General features: G+C 39.0%; 1 long non-coding RNA gene and 1 pseudogene across 2 annotated transcripts; one reads left to right on the top strand and one right to left on the bottom strand.

Moving 5' to 3' along the window:
• The first annotated feature begins 771 nt into the window (after positions 1 to 771).
• LOC144650870 (uncharacterized) lies at positions 772 to 3,769 on the top strand. Its single transcript, XR_013570212.1, has 2 exons — positions 772 to 1,403; positions 3,630 to 3,769. It is a non-coding gene; the product is annotated as an uncharacterized LOC144650870 (long non-coding RNA).
• A 5,102-nt stretch (positions 3,770 to 8,871) lies between these two features.
• LOC144648618 (death domain-containing ATP nucleosidase-like) lies at positions 8,872 to 15,378 on the bottom strand (annotated as a pseudogene). Its single transcript, XR_013569716.1, has 4 exons — positions 15,237 to 15,378; positions 13,298 to 13,964; positions 12,162 to 12,350; positions 8,872 to 8,885 (listed from the first exon to the last, which is right to left on the bottom strand). The product of XR_013569716.1 is annotated as a death domain-containing ATP nucleosidase-like (transcript).
• Between the last annotated feature and the right edge of the window lie 608 nt (positions 15,379 to 15,986).

The raw sequence follows: 15,986 nt of genomic DNA on the forward strand, positions 1-15,986 counted from the left end.
TCTGGCAGGTTTGCACGTTGAAAGTGTCCACAGGGGAAGCCACTGATGAGAGAACATAAATGTGCACTGATATAGCAAGGACAAACAAATTATAATCTACAAACTAAAACACATTGATTGACTGATAAAACGAGAATCGGAACGCTCTATTTTCTGTAAATATCTATATTTGAATTTAATACAAACGAATTTCAAAATACAGTGATTTCAAGCTTACAAAAGTTAAAGAAACTATTCTCTTTTAGACATGGATGTACTTAAAACAGCTATGGTACGGTGTTTTAGGCCCAGGCAAAACGTCGAACTTCACATGAGACGAACTAAACTGAGCAAATTAAGTTCATGACAAGTTCGACGTTTGACTCAGTTGAGTTCGACCAACACGTTCAATCCGTCTGCTTCAGACGGATAGAACGTGTGAAGATCGACTGTGGGACAAACGTCGATCTTATCATGAAACGAACTTAACTAGTAATACGTGACTCGCAGGGCCTCGCGAAGCTCTGGGTTATTGTTGCCTAGAAACGGACAAAATACAGCAGACAGAATAGAAACAGAAACTGAACAACAACGAACTGCACGATTACAGAGACTTCGACAAAATACAGCAGACAGAATACAAACAGAAACTGAACAACAACGAACTGCACGATTATAGAGACTTCGACAAAATACCGCGGACAGAATACAAACAGAAACTGAACAACAACGAACTGCACGATTACAGAGACTTCGACAAATAAAAAACGATAAAAATGAAAGGCTCAGGATTCGAACCCCCCCAAAAAAAATAATAGTAAAAAAAAAAAAAAAAAAAAAAACCCTAGCCGGATTCGAACCCCCGCCCTCAGTCACGAAGATCTGATTTTAAGTTCGACGTCTCACACCATTAGGCCACCAGCGCGCGGCCGTGTGACGTCATTTCCGCCAGACGCCAAGCTCACAAATATATATATGTCTGAATTTATCAAAACCGGGTCAAAGAAAAGTGACGTCAGTATTCTTGAACAAGTACGTTACTGCGCGAATTGGCTTAGAACGCCACAAGAAAGGGAAAAAAAAGAAATACAGCGCTGAAAGGTAGAGAAGAGAGAGGAGAAGAGAAAAAAAAAGACTGACATTCACTTTAGTTTTTATATCATGGAGTTTGCGCTCAAAACGGTGAAAATTTCCTTGACCTGGTTTTGATAAATTCAGACATATGATTCAATAGTATGACCGGAAAGGCCAAGATTGAGCTTCTCGAGTTACAATCAATCATTTTCTATGCATCTAGAGAGAAATCCAGGCTTTCCCTGCTCATACTATTGAATCAATTGATTCAATAGTATGACCGGAAAGGCCAAGATTGAGCTTCTCGAGTTACAATCAATCATTTTCTATGCATCTAGAGAGAAATCCAGGCTTTCTCTGCTCATACTATTGAATCAATTGATTCAATAGTATGACCGGAAAGGCCAAGATTGAGCTTCTCGAGTTACAATCAATCATTTTTGTCTTGTGACGTCATGACGTAGTCATGACGACACAAGATAATACTACAGGGGACAAGGTGCATTCCATGCGTATTTGCTTTCTGAGGCCGCGGAATTTTCCCGCCATGTCAATATTTTTCCCGCCATGTCAATATTTTTCCCGCCATGTCAATATTTTCTTTTTTTTTAGTAAATGCCGAAAAATGCGATCATCAGATTTAAACAAAACAGATGCAGACTTCTCAACCTCAAAGCACTGGAAATCTAGAGATTGAGGTAAAAAAATCTGGAGATTTCAGTAAAAACCGGGAGATTGATCAACTGACGGACAAAAATAACTAAAAGAGTCCTAAAACCAGGCGCTAATCAAATGACTTGTTACTCTGTTTTTTCGTGAGATTTCTGTTTCTCGTCGTGAGATTGAAGTGAAAACCGTGAGTCTCAGGAAAAAATCGTGAGACTTGAGAGGTCTGCAGATGTTGTTTACACTGACAGTTGCGTTTATTTTTAAGCTTTTTGTTTGTTTTTCTTAGTGATAAAAGCAATCACACGAGATTCCCACCATTCTAGTCATATTAGTCAATCTGATAATAGCTACCGTTTCGTGAGAACAATGTGTTTTATAATTTTGGTACAGCAATATAGGGGAAAAGCATGTCTTAAACAGGATTGCGCCTTACAGAACTGTAGGTATGTCGACCGACAATATGTCAGGAAAACCTTTTTTTGCCGTTTCCATTTTTGATTAGATCCGATTTCAAAGATGTAATAGACCGTAGTAGTCGAACCACATGTGTGCCTTTACTTCAGTTGACTAGCTAGCTTAGGCAAGTTAGAATTTGTGCTGATTAAACTAGTTCAAAACAACTGATCCCGTGGACTTTATTTTCCTTGTGTGTCTTCAATTTGAGTATTACTCGAAGACACACGCGAAAGGTCAACCATGAAACTTTGCTTGGTAGTGTGCGTGAGTTTATTGAAACGTGAGGCTGAAAACGTTCTTATCAGTCACAGACACAAAACAACAAAGGAAAATCTGTGACTTTGTTGACCTTTTTAAGATATTTAAGAATTATCTGTGACAGATAAATGCTTATGAATCTGTGTGTCTGTATTCTTTTTGTGCTGTTATCGGAGTCCTATAACTGTTCAACGGCTACATGCTGGAGTGTACTTTGAATTTAAGTCAAGCCTACTTTCGGCTGCTTGGAAAAATCGCTTTTGATAAGGTGTCGGAAACAAGTCGCGTGACAATAATAAGTACAAACATTATCCGCCTGACCGAAATAGCAACGATCAATTAGTATGAATCAAAATGGACGCTTAATTACCGTGATTGTGATCGGAATGGATACTATTAAGGCATCGATTTCAAAACTTTAAGCACGTAATCTTATACAATAACTAAAGATAGAAACTTCACGGACAGTTACTCAGAGTTTAACGCACGAAGCGATCATCAGACTGTGTCGTTAGATGCGGTGAAATACAATTTAAACTACGTTCATGGAGGACGGTTGGAACGATCCTGTCTCTGATTGGCCGTGTAGTTCTTGTTTTCGTGCCTGCACTTGGTAACAAGCTCAGATCTTTTGTTCAAGAAGGTGTATCTGTCAGCTGATAGTATGCAGAGCTTCTCCGTCAGACACAAATTGCAGCGTGACGGGTTTCCCCTGTAAGCGCTTGCTCTCGTGACAATGGACCACTTGATCGAAAATTCGGTGTTGTTGTCTTTTAGGTCCCAAATCTTATATATATTTTTTAGTTGGATTTTAAGCCTTTCGCGTGAGAACCTTTTGTAGTTGGAATAAACCTTTGTTTTTATCTTTAGCTGTGAAATCGTGAAGTTCAGCGCAAGCATTCACGACAAAGGTTTCTGAATTGACAAGTGAATCAAGAGTTTCGTATATCGTGTTTTGAATGTCACAACTTTTATCGAGCGACAAAAGTAGCTTTAGTTTAAGTTTAAATTTTAGGGGTGAGGAGTCTAAATGTTTCTTTATGTTAGATGCACGCTTTTTAATTTTCGATATCTTTACAAGCAATAAATAGACGTGAAAAGCGGTCTATTTTCAAATAAATTAAACTCTGAAAAGAGTCACAAGACACTAAGCCCAGAGGGCTTTTGATCTATGCATCTAGAGAGAAATCCAGGCTTTCCCTGCTCATACTATTGAATCATATGTCTGAATTTATCAAAACCGGGTCAAAGAAAAGTGACGTCAGTATTCTTGAACAAGTACGTTACTGCGCGAATTGGCTTAGAACGCCACAAGAAAGGGAAAAAAAAGAAATACAGCGCTGAAAGGTAGAGAAGAGAGAGGAGAAGAGAAAAAAAGACTGACATTCACTTTAGTTTTTATATCATGGAGTTTGGAGATAGTTTCTGGCGAGAAAAAAACGCGTTTGCAGCGATTTGCGCTCAAAACGGTGAAAATTTCCTTGACCTGGTTTTGACAAATTCAGACATATATATATGACCGTAAACTCCACACGAGATTTCATCCCGCCTGAGCCCTTTGACGGACAAAATTATACACCCCGCTACGCTCGGCCTTCGGCCTCGCTTCGCGAGGAACAGATAAATTTAAAATTTGCATGATAATGTATTTTTAGGAAACCTAACAGTGTGGACGAACCTTAGTTGAGATGCTAAATCGCAAGTTGTAACAATCAAAGATCCTCTGTTCAAATATCAGTTACCGTGCCCTAGCCTCAAATGCATACCACACAATTTCAATAACTGGTTTTTCTTCACAATAACCTTATTCTTACTAATTTTCACGAGTACTAGTTTCGCGTTTTTTGCGATTTCAAAATAATCGCGAAATTTAAGCCGCGGGAAAAAAAACATTGCGCGAAATTTAAACACGCAAAAATTAATACCATATTGTGGAGCAAAACAATAAAAAATTTAAATGTTTGGAACTGCAACTGTCTACCCTTGAAAATATCTTTTCCGTCTTGTTTTCGGCTAGCACCCTTCCTCTGATAACTGTTTTCTTCAGCTCATAAATCGGCCAAAACCTCTTTAGTACAGTCACCAAAGTTTCTGGTCTCCTTGCAGTTACAACATTGAGCCAGTCCTGTGTATATATCCAGTAGTTCCTTAGTCTTTGACGACTGATCCATAAAACCTCGGCCAAATCGCGAACTTTAATACACTTTTGCTCTAATTTTTCTTGCAATCGCGAAAATTGATACTCGCGAAATTCGGCTCCTGAATTTTCACGAAATTAAGTGAGCGTCCGTGTAAGAACCGACCACTCGATTTTCGGCCCAGAACAGAATTCCTTCAAATTTTCTGTGCAAGACAATTGATCCATATGATAAACAAAAATAGCAATATTTTGGCTTGTAGTGTTATTTGTCAATATTTTTGGCAATAATTGCTGAGAACGGTCAAAAACCGAAAAAATCATCCTGTTTCGAGTCAAATTTAGGCGTCGCGCTCAACGCGCTGAAAAATTACTCTTTAACTCAAATAAAATGAAACTTGTATATCACTTTATTTTATGTTTTGTCTATTAGTTCATGTTAAAATATTTGAAATCGGACTTAACAAAAATTAATTATGATTTTTTTAAAACACTCCATAAAGAGCCATCGCAAAAATCACGCAAACATACTGTTGGTTAGAGAGGTTTTTCTCAAAAGTTTAACGCGATCTAGAGCCCTAGAAACTATCCACGATTAGTACTAGGGTTGGTGTATTAGAAACAAGAAAAAAAGTTTTGGGCACTAAGCTTTTTGAATTTTAGGAGTTTTATCAACAAAGCCTATTTTTAACGGTCGTAACGCGCGTCACGCAATTTCTTACTATTGTGTTTCCTATCTTTCCCACATAAAACAGTTGTCCGAGGGAGCAAATATTTTTTAAACTAGCTTTCTGCTCGGAAAAAGGCATGGACAATCCTAAATTTATCAAATATCGCCACAAAAATAAGAATTAAGAAGGTTAAATCATGAGCGACTCCGGTATGAGTTGTCTTTAGTGCCGTCTTAAACTGTGCAAAAAGCTTCGAAAAGCGGTTTCCGTGATTCGGTAATCATAAATAGGGAAAGAACTACGAAAGAAACCCTTGATAATTTAACATATTAAACACATTTAACAGCTAGAAATTATTATCATTGTATTATTAAAGTGTACGCCCAGAGAAAATGCAACACAAATGAAAATAGGCCAAAGCGAAAATCGTTTCGCAGAAAATGTCTGTTTCAGTCGCCTTTGATGCACGCGGGAATGTCAATGAAAGTTATTTTTAGTAGGTTAATTTCAACCCGTGTGACAAATGCTTGCTGCTAAAACTATTTCTTGTTTTACTTTATATCATTTGTTTTTCAATTTTGTGAATAGGCTACAAACTTTGCCTTTAATATTTATTTTCTTCACTTTTTTTTTTGCACTGCCCTTGTGCTAAATTTAACTTATGCAAATTTGTGATAATTGATGTCGTGCGTGCTTACATTACGGCAGGAATAGTTTTGCTCTTTGCGTTTCGTGTTGTTTCGTTCTGTGAAATGGCAGGATTTTGTTCCTTCTCGGCAATTTTAGGTGGTAAGTGCGAAAGTAGTCGTGGACATACAGATTGTATAGCCCTAAATTATTGTGACGGCGATATCAGTTTGCATCTAGCAAATCACCACCTGTCAAGAGAAAATTCATGTGAAAGGGATCTAATACTGGCAAGAGCAGGTCTTTTAGAACTCACTGAAGAACAGATTAAGAATATGATGGTTTGTCCAGCCCATCGTTTTACCTTAGGAAAGTACTGGCAAGCTCCGAAGACCTGCCAGTATCCAAGACATCATGGAAAGAAATCGGCGATAACAGGGACTCATGTTATAAATTTCAAGCTGGCCAGGGAAATTAAAAACCTCTTTGGAGAAGCTGCACCCGTTGGTTCCCGTAAGTTTTATCGTTAAAGATTGTTCTTAATCGCTAAAAATTGTTTACATTGTTAAGCCCTAGGCTGAAACAGATTTCACTTCCGTAAATATGAAATGCTAGGTCATTACTATTGTTGCATGGTGACAACTGTTCTCTGGACGCGTTCTGTTAGCTTACCTGAGACCGGCTCAAACACAGGATAAAATGTTATTATAAAGTAATTTGAATGCGACTTAAATAATTTATTCTTAGTGACATAGCTTGCAACACCTGATGTTTTTAACCGTGACTAAATAAATTACTCTTTCAAGTTTGCTGCGAACACAGGGGTCAGGGTTCGTTGAAGGCGATTGTGGGGGGGGGGGGGGAGAATACTATACGTGGAGGTTCTGCCCATTTGTATGGTTTAGGTATATTAATGGGCAGAATTTTGCAAGTTTAAGTATATAAAAAGGTAAAGCATGTATACGAGCCTAGGGGCCCATCACGTTTCCGTAGCATAAAGCGACTAGGAGTATTCCCATCGCAGGGTTACCCCCAGTCTTGCCCAAAGAACACGACATATTGAACCCGGCCAGGACTCGAACCCGACCACTGCAGGAATTTTGCACTTAGTGATCCGGTAGAACCCGAATTTCAAAAGTCCTGTTCACATCAGCATTTATCCACTTGTGATGACTGCCAAGGGCTAAAATAAGTACTTCAGGAACTACGACTTGAGATCGAAGGTCCATCCTGGACGCCAGTTAATTCAGAACAACGAGAAGATTTGCTGTACGACTTTGACCGCGCAAAGTCAGATATCTTTCTATGGAAAGCGCACATTGTCCGCTCAATAAACCAGGAAGAGGCGAAGCAAGATTTACTGAAAAAAGCCGACGCGACGTCCGCCATTGTTATAATGGACTGGGCCATGAAATTTCTTCAACTGAAATATCGTGAGAAGCAGTTCGAATGGTTCGGAAGCTGGCATATATCCACCGTCATAACCAAGAATGTCAGCACTGGTAATCATATGCTCACATCCTTGATTCCTGCCAGCAGAATTGGTATGCAGTCTGTTCGATCATCGAGAACACACTGGAGGCCTTAAAGAAGGAACATCCTCACATAACTCAGGTGAACTTTAGAAGTGACGAAGCAGGCTGTTACTACAACAACTTTCTCGTGGCGGCCGTAAGAGATGCTGCGAACCGAGTTGGTATCACCGTCACACGGTACGACTTTTCCGAGCCACAATACGGGAAAGATGTCTGTGATAGGATCCTTTGCCCGATGAAGTCAGCTATCCGACGCTATTGCAACGAGGGACACGATGTTCTTTCTGCAAAGGACATGCGTACAGCGCTTTCCGAACGTCCTGTCCGAGGCACAACTGCCAGTGTTTGCTCTGTGAATGAGTCTCAAAAGACACTTGAAGTAAAAATGACAGATCATTTCAGCAGGTATCATAACTTTCAATTTGAATCAAATGGCATTAGGATCTGGAGAGCTTATAATGTAGGGCAAGGGAGGCTCATTCCCTACCAAGACATCATCGTCAAGCCTCAGGGTCCTACAGATCTTGTTATAGATGTCGACTTTTTTCCAGTCAAGGAAGCACGAATCCATAACGCCACATCAACTGATGGTGAGGAAACCAGCGGTCTTTTCTCTTGCCCTGAGCCTGGGTGTCAAATGGTCTTCAAAAAAGTTAGTGAGCTTGAGAATCATCTTGATGTTGGCGAGCACCGCCAAATGCGCGGAGGGTCCGAAACGGTGTATGACAAACTCAGAAGAGACTGGGCCGAGAAATTCCTTAATGTTGACAACAACGAGGGAAGTAGCAGTGCACCGGTAGCACATTGCGATGAGCGAGGAGACGAATTTGAATATCAAGCTCCTAGTTTTTGCAGTGACTTACAGCTTGGCTGGGCTCTACACAAGGCGCGAAATCAAGGTGTGCGATTTCCTGATGATGTTAAACAATACCTAACGAGGAAATTCGACCTTGGAGAGAGAACCGGCAACAAGGCAGATCCCGGAAAAGTGGCTGCAGACATGAGAACAGCAAGAAGACCAGATGGTTTGCGGATATTTGACAGGTAAGACTGGCTCACGAAAAGTCAAGTACAGGGTTTTTTTTTTTCGAGACTAGCGGCCACACGAAGAAAGCAGGGGAACCAATAGTTACAGATGGAGCATGTGTACGCAGAGGAGGAAGAGGAAGAAAGGCGTGAAGTGCTAGAGAGCGTCGCCGCTGAACTCAGTCCCAGGCATCCAATCTGCTATGATTCTTACTGCCTGTGTGACCTGGCACGAGACGAGAGTCTTGACAGTTTCAGTGTAGTTATGCTTAAGGAGATATTAAGATATTTTGAGATTCCCTTTGGTTCACGAGATCGGAAAAAAATCTAGTAGTGAACTTGTTCTCATTCTTGAAAGAATATGACTGTCGCCAATAGGAAAAAACGTTTAAATGCTATCTATTCAATTCGCGGATGCGTTTGGCTGTTGTTCAAACGTTTAATAATAGTTTTCTGTGAACCGAGAAAATAAAAATAGTTTAAAGCCCTGTATTACTGTTAATGTAGGAAAGGATTAAAGTCGTTCTTTTTTGTTGCTGAGTTAAATTAGTTATACTATCCACTTTAGAGACCGGTCATTATTTATCAGGGGTGGAGGGCCCACGAAATTGTGGAAAAAGTGGGCTAACAAATTATGACCCTCCCCCACACTGGAACCAAAAATTGTGACCCTCCCCAAATTGGAGTCTATTAAGGGTGCCCGCGGGTATTTCCAGGAGCGGAGGTGCTATTTTAAAAATCGAATTTTGGGCATGGAAAGTTAAACCGATTTTTCTTATTTTTCGGTAGTCGTAATGACAAACTAGAACTATAAAATAAACGAAATAAATGAACAGGAAATATCAGCATATTTAAATTACTCTATTTTTATTATTACGGCCACCTTGTTAGAAACCCCGTTTTTACTCCCATACAAACTCTGTATTTTTACATTCTCGTAAGCGGACATTCCCGTAAGCGGCCGCGGACACTTTCCGAGATTACGACTTAGACTTTTTCTTTGTTTTTAAGCTCCCGTAAGCGGACACCGCAAAGAGAATCATATAAAAAAAACCTCTGTATCTTGTATTAATCAATCAACTTCACATCGCCGTTCGTCACAATGATTTTACTGTAATTACAGAACCATATTTCAGTGTTTGTTTTGTCGTCATTCACGTCCGGTTACATTTTGAAACACAAGCTCCCGTAAACAACCATCTATCCCCTTACACCTCTAGTGGCCGCTTACAAGAACCATTCTCGTAAGCGGCCAGCACCAGTTGCAGACACTTTTTTCGCGTCCCGAGGGTGTCCGCTTATGAGAGCTTCGACTGTAATACTATTTTTCTAAACGCAAAGATAGCTTTTTTATTACTGTCAATAAGTTAAAATTATCCAAAAATTCATTTGAGCAAGTTTCAACGAAATCGGCTGGGTAGAAATCGCTGCACAGTTGACTGTTATAGATTTCAGCTTCGCCAGTTGTTACAACAACGCTTGAGTAATGTTTCGATTGCATTGACAGGTCCCTTACTTCTCTTCTTTTTCGATTCGCCATCGATGTAAGCCTTACAGTATCTTTTAATAAAAGTGGAAGCAGATAGAAAGAAACTAGACACCCAATTCTTTTTTTCTTTTTTGGGGGGTCAATATTACCAGAATTGAAATCAACTTTGTTTTGATACGCCGCGACGTGTAAAACTTCTACAAATTTGCATAAATTGAATTCAGCGAAGACTGAGAATTGTTTGATGACGGCATATGGGCTATTTTCAAAAGTCGAAACCAATTATAGAAGTCGTTTTGCTTTGCCAACGTAACAATTTAAGAAATGAAGTATAAAGGGAGGGCAAAATATTAATGTACGTGACATACTAAAAATAACATTTACATTCCAGCGTGTTAGCCGATTGAAATCTACATTCCCTGCAAAGATTTTCGCCGTAGTATAAGTCGATGTAAATTCGCCGTACATAATTTTTTAAGGCACTTTATACTATGAATAAAACTTCTTGTTGTTAAAAATCTCGTTGTCAAAATGTGCGAAGGGTTTTTTCATAGTTCATTCCTTATGATATCCAAATCACGGAAACGTCTTTTTCGAAGCTTTCCGGTGAAACTAAAGACTCACACCGGAGCCGCTATGATTTTTAAAACCTTCTAAACCTTGGAAACCTTCTAAACCTTGAACCTCCTTCCTTCCTTTCTTCTAAACCTTCTAAACCTTCCTCCTAAATTCTTATTTTTGGGGCGATATTTGATAAATGTAGGATTGTCCATGTCTTATTCCGAGCAGAAAGCTAGTTTCGAAAATATTTGCTCCCTCGGACAACTGTTTTATGTGGGAAAGATAGGAAACACAATAGTAAGAAATTGCGTGACGCGCGTTACGACCGTTAAAAATAGGCTTTGTTGATAGAACTCCTAAAATTCGAAAAGCTTAGTGCCCAAAAATTTTTTTCTTGTTTCTAGTACACCAACCCTAGTACTAATCGTGGATAGTGTCCAGGGCTCTAGATCGCGTTAAACTTTTGAGAAAAACCTCTCTAACCAACAGTATGTTTGCGTGATTTTTGCGATGGCTCTTTATGGGGTGTTTAAAAAAAATCATAATTAATTTTTGTTAAGTCCGATTTCAAATATTTTAACATGAACTAATAGACAAGACATAAAATAAAATGATATACAAGTTTCATTTTATTTGAGTTAAAGAGTAATTTTTTAGCGCGTTGAGCGCGACGCCTAAATTTGACTCGAAACAGGATGATTTTTTCGGTTTTTGACCGTTCTCAGCAATCATCGCCAAAAATATTGACAAAAAACACTACAAGCCAAAATATTGCTATTTTTGTTTATCATATGGATCAATTGTCTTGCACAGAAAATTTGAAGGAATTCTGTTCTGGGCCGAAAATCGAGTGGTCGGTTCTTACACGGACGCCCACTTAAGTATGTGCGAAAGTTAGTAAGAATAGGGTATGCCATTTCACTCCAATACCGGCGAAAAAAAAAACAAATCAAGATGGAGGGAAAATGAAGCAGATACGTTTAAAGGGACAGTGTCACCATGATTTAGTGCTACTTGAAAATGCAATGAAGGTGTTGATATTAATAAGCTACTAATAATGACCTGACATTGCTAAAATGTACCGTACTAATCATGAAAATTGTTTTAAGGTAGTTTGGCTACGGACGGATATGGCAGTAGTGGTAGAAAACTTTGAAAATGTCTGGCAAACGTTTTCAAATTCGACTGTGCCTACTTGAAAAAAATCGCTTACAAACCATTGATTCCATTTCTTCACACCTTTTAGAATGGATTATGCCTTTCTTTATTGTTCGAAGGCTTTTTTGTTGATCACTGAATGCATCCTCATCATTCTATCATAGTTAACACTAAAATGTATAAGAATTCCCGGATACTGCCCCTTAAGTGCACATTATACTCTCAGTTGATGTCGTGTGAGATCCAAGTGTCCCATAGCTCAGGGGTTGAATCGAAAAAAAAAATAATCTTCTTGCAATTTAAACAATTTATTTAATTTTATTTGAATAACTAAGCGATCTTAGTAAACTTTACACTTCGCACACTTGTTTAACGCCACCAATTTCTCGATTACACTTTTTCCTTTCCTTTGCATGTAGTGGAAGAGTGAATCAAATGGACTGCAGGCATTAATAAGCGGAAATGCTTCAGCCTGTGTACATAGGTAAGATAAAGAGGAGAAAAAGAATGAGAGCTGTTACCTTGATTGTAATTGGACCATTCTTCAAATACGACAGGATCGCTCAGAATGTTGGCCACAACTGAAGCCGCCATGACACTCGCAAACCTTCCCCGCTCATCACTTGAAGGTTGACTGCCATCTGCATAGTCTTTGATGCCCTTTATAAGAACCCATTCTGTCTGAAGGTCGTGAGCTGCTGCAAAAACCCCTGAAATAGAAGAAAACTACGCTTACCTTGGTAAACGATGAGTATCTCACAGTATGTCTACATGGAAACTAACTACTTTGATTGACGTGGATAATGTAACCCTGTTACAGGTCTCAAGGATGGTGCATCTCGCTTATCAAACCAAGGCTTGTGAATTTTAACCACACGTTTCGTTCTCTTATAATTTAGCGAAATACAAAGAAGTGTAATACATTCCGTGGATTTTGCTCCAATGTCTTACTTTACATTACCAAGTGTCAAATGGAATGAAGCGTAAGCCTTGAGGAGTGTGCCTTCAGTACCAAAAAGTGCTCATAGTCTGTCAAAGAACTTCAAATGTAATTTGGGATTTTGCTTAATTATTGATTGCTTGGTTGCTGAAATTAGCGAGTAAGAAACTGAATGAACATGTATTTCTTCACACAAATATTTGTCTGTCACTGACTATTATCAAACGTTTTAAACAACGTTTGTTTGAAACTCTTATAAAGACGTTTCGGCCAAGAATCTTCGGCCTTCCTCGGTTTTGAAAAAAGCCAACGGCTTACAAAGGTTACATTATGCGCGTGCGAGAGTGTCTCACATATTCATAACACAAACATTAAATTTTGTGTTATGAATATTCCTGACTGCAATTTCAGCGTTTATGTATTTCTTCAATATAAGTAATCTTTTGCTTCTGCTTAATAAACAAAGAACAAGTGTTGCACCCAAGTAGAACACTGTCCAAGAGAACTTGAACAAAACAGAGTCAATTGTTCTTCCCTATGCTTCAATACAGAATATCTCGGACACTGTTCACAATCAGAGGACTCAACAGCATTGACTTGTAAGAAAACAAAGCATACCTATAATATTTGCTGAATCGGTGTAACAAGTGAATTTTACCCCGCAGAGGGCATAATATCACTTAGAGTATATTTCTAACAAATGATTAAAACTCTGACCTTCGCCTTCTGTCTCTACTGCAATTGCTTCAGGATACTGCTGGCCAATCTCTTCACTGATCACCTCTGGACTACTCAGTACTGCACCGTCACAATGTACTCTCACTTCCATAGCATTTGGGTTTGATAAAGGTGCGTTCCAGCCATCAGCTGCATGTCTGATGAGGGTGCCAATATCTCTGCTTGCAGGAGTTTTGTGGGTTGGTGTGATTAATTTTGAAGACACAACCACATCTCCAAGTTTGACTTTTCCACGATTCAATCCGCTGCAGGCACCAACAGAAAACACAGCCTTGGGTCTCAGTACCCTGACGGCATTTTTGACAACAGTTAAAGAACCACCAGGAACTGCAGAACCTTTGGAGCACTTCATTAATGCAATTTTCAATGTTTTCTTACTACCATAACCCATAGAGCCAAAGTACACAGGACCAATGTCTCTGCGGTAACTCTTAAAGGGTTTCTCAAGAAAGTAAAGGCATCCTAAGAACTCACATGCACTCCTCTGCTGTCAACAACAGAAAATCAATCGGGAGTTCAACATCGTTCCAGTCCGTGTACCTCTCAGGAAGATCCCTTGACTTTGGGACCTCAAAACTGAGCCGTTGTGGACGGTTGTCATTTAAGTCCTGGGTACCACTATCCTTACTGGTTTCATTTTCTGACCCTGGAAGGATAATAGTTGGCGTAACATAGTTACTTTATAACCATGGTTGCCACAGACGTAAGTTTTCAAACTTCCCTGACTCCAAAACGAAAACATATCGTTGAGATCACATTGACCTGAAATGTTTCCAGGCCAATGCTTTCAGTTGTATAAAATCGGCGGTGTTATATTCCAATTTTCCCTGACTTTTTTCAAAATGTAAATTTTCCCAGACTCAAAATCAAATTCCCTGACTTTCCCTTGATTATTTTAATTTTCTCTGACCATTTCCTGAACTGTGGCAACCCTGTAAACACACACAAAAAATGTCACCATAAGGAAGCAGTACCTAAGTTTCTTAGATTAAGGCACATCACACGATAAGCAAAACTATTATATACTACGTTTTCTATGAAAACTACATGAATTATAGTTGTAAGTCTAAGTGAAACATACAATGGAGAGATTATGTTAACAGTGCTAACTTCCATTAATAAGAGATCTTAACAGTGCATGTTTATGGTCAATAAACAGATTGGAAAATTAATTTCCTAGTGAATTGTCACAGATAGAGCTACGTACACCAAAATACTGTAACATTCTGACAATTAGACTCGATTTCAAGCCATCTGGTAAGCCCAGGTTCCTTGCTCGATGACGCAAGTGACTCCCAAAACGGCTGAAAATCGAGCCTATCTGACAATAAGCATTTCCAAAAATTAGCCCTCCTGAAATAGATGCCCTCACATGTCAGGCAGATAGCTTGTTGCAGCCGTTCAGCTAGCTGGGGAACAGTCCAAAGAACAGCGAGTGAAAAAAAGCCATTTTTTCTACATGCCGTTCTTTGAGCTAATCTTCTTTTTCGTGCTGCTTCAAAACTAACTGTCGAGCACCTGAAACAGGCTATCAAATCAGAAAGCCTTTTGGATAGTAATCCCCCCCCCCCCCCCACTCGAATACAAGCTCATCAGCTTATATTTAGGTTTTGTTCTCAAAGAAATATCTAACTCCTTCTGATTATATTATACCCCTGTTGTTAGAGCTTGTTTTGTATAACATGTCATTTTACAATGTTTGCTCAGATCCCGACCTTCACAGTTACATTTCAATTTAAGTATTTGAAAAAAAAATTGCCTGAAAAAATTAGACTCCAATGTCAATTTGCAATTCCAATGCAAACACGCTACTGATATATTATTCACTTATATTCAGTTTGGTTTGTTTGTTTGTTTGTTTTTTTACTGCTTTTTATGTTAAAGAGATACATAAAAATAATAATAAACAATAATAAACCTGCTTTATCCACAAATGTGAGTTTGGCTTGTTTAGGATCTGGGGTACTCTGGCTGGGTGACAATCTTCTTTTATTCTCTCCTGATTGATTTGTAACATAATAATGATAGTCATGAAAAAATCTCTTAATTTTAAAATGCATTGTTCACTCCTACAAAAGGTGACCTACACATGCTGGATAACTGACTGCTTTATGTGACATAGTTAACCACCTGCGAGGGGTGGAGAGGGGGAGGGTGGGTTAAGTTGTTTTCAACTGACTGAACATGCTTGCAGAATTATGTTTCAAGGGGGAAGTAGGTGGAATGGGTCTGCAAATGAAAAGAAACTGAAATATCTAGTAAGTCTGATGTTGTCACACTAATATGAAGATTTGCATGAGAACCTAAATCCTTTTTGTATGAGGCATAGAAGTAAATTCCTTACACCCACTCTCAGTGTTACGCTCATAGCTATCGTTCTACATCCATTTTTCGACATTATCTTTTGACTTGCTGTTTTAAATGAGCCAATCAAAAGCAATGCATACCGGTGTTGGTTTCATGAAAATGAGCCCACAAGCTCAAAACGTCATGCTAGTGGGCTTTGATTGGCGAATTTCGATCTGCCTAAAGTTTGTTTAGCACCTCGAAAGATGAATGTCCATAGAAAGCTGCTGTGCACCAAACACTGAAGGCGGGTATAAAATTAAATGTACTTGCTGTGCATTCCTTCTAATCTACGTGGAATTAGTGCCAGGCTCATGAACCA

The sequence above is a fragment of the Oculina patagonica genome, chromosome 4 (genome assembly GCF_052425735.1).
Source record: "Oculina patagonica isolate OP01 chromosome 4, crgOcupat, whole genome shotgun sequence".
Taxonomy (NCBI): Eukaryota; Metazoa; Cnidaria; class Anthozoa; order Scleractinia; family Oculinidae; genus Oculina; species Oculina patagonica.